Here is a 1,656-nt window from a genome sequence, read left to right as displayed (position 1 = left end):
AGGGCAAGGCTGTGACCTTCACACAAGCACACACCCGTCCCCTTGCTCAAGGGGGACAGTAACCACCCACTTCGTCAGTGAAACTTTTCGCAACCTGAGCGAGGCGCGAACTCCCGTCCACCAGTTGGCAAGCGAGAACGTTACCACTGCACCAGCGAGCGGTGTGTGTGTGTGTGTGTGTGTGTGTGTGTGTGTAAATGACAGGGTGGCTGTGTGGTAATGTATTTGTGTAAATGCAGGATATAGTCAAAGGTTTTTCTGGATGCATTGGGTGGGTCGGAGCTTCAAGAGATGGCATTTCCGGGATGCAGCACATCAGAGGCTGCTGCCAGTAAGATCTCTTGCATCTTTTTCATGACAAGAAAGCATTTTTATTTTAATACGATGATGCTACACAATATGCAAAACATTACATTTGAATACTTATGCATATTGCATATTGCTACTACATATGTCTGTGCCACTACATCTGTTTGGTCGGACACAGTACAGGTAGGATGGTTCTGCATCAGAACCCTTTCTCTTACAGCAGTTTTCGTTAAACTATACATAATGAACACTTCACTGCACTGAGTGGTCTCAAATCACTACGGTACTTCCAAGAACATAATTCTACGATTTATGCAGCTTAGTGGCTTATGGTGCATCATTTATAGGCTTAGGACAGCTCACATCTCACCCACATGTTTATATGACTGCTGTATCGGGAGTAGTCTCTGAAATAACCCGGTATTTGTGTTTTCTTTACGACCCGACCACATGCAAAGGTTGGAGTGAGGGAGGCACAAGGAGGGGAGAAGGATGTAAGGGGGGGACAAGGGGTGTACGGAAAGGAGGGGGTGTAAGGGAGGGTAGGAGGATATAATGGAGAGCAGGAGAGTATGAGGGAAGGCAGGAGTGTAAGGAGGGTGACCAGGGAATATATGGGAGAAGAGGGACGGTGTAAGTGGAGACAGATGATGTAAAGGGGCAGGAGGATGCAAGGAAGAGGGGTATGAGATGTAAGGAGAGCAGGAAGGTGGAAGGGAAGACAGGGACAGTGTAAGAGAGGCCAGGGGAGGAGTTGGGTGGGACGTGGGATGTAAGGGAGGTTCAGAGGGTGTAGGGAGATCAGAAGGATATAAGATTGGGTGGAAGGATGTAAGGACAAGAGGGTGTAAAGGAGCAGGAGGTTGCAAAGGGGGAGGGAGGGAGGAAGGGAGCAAAAGAGGGTCCTGTAGCAGTTTTTTAAAATTCCACTCCAGGCTGAGAGATCGGAAGTCCCTCCTGTGATAACCTCGTCGATTGCCCTTTGATGAAAAATATTGGTAAATTGCGTGGCCGCTTCAAGGACAGGAGAGAGCTAACTTTTATCTTTACGAGAGAGAGAGAGAGAGAGAGTTCTGATTTTCTAGTTGAATTCACACACACACGCACACACACACACACACACACACACACACACACACACACACACACACACACACACACACACACACACACACACACACACACACACACACACACACACACACACACACACACACACACACACTTTTATCTTCTTCCTGTTCTATCACAATCTCCGACCCTCAAAAGAGAGTTTTCCCTCTTCCTTTCACTTCTCTTTTTTCTTTTCCATTTTCTGTTCTTCATTTATAATTGTGTTTTTCGTAT

Source organism: Coenobita brevimanus, chromosome 1 (genome assembly GCF_032717465.1).
Source record: "Coenobita brevimanus isolate Jiangsu-jjx chromosome 1, ASM3271746v2, whole genome shotgun sequence".
NCBI lineage: Eukaryota > Metazoa > Arthropoda > Malacostraca > Decapoda > Coenobitidae > Coenobita > Coenobita brevimanus.
Note: the sequence above shows the minus strand (reverse complement) of the source record.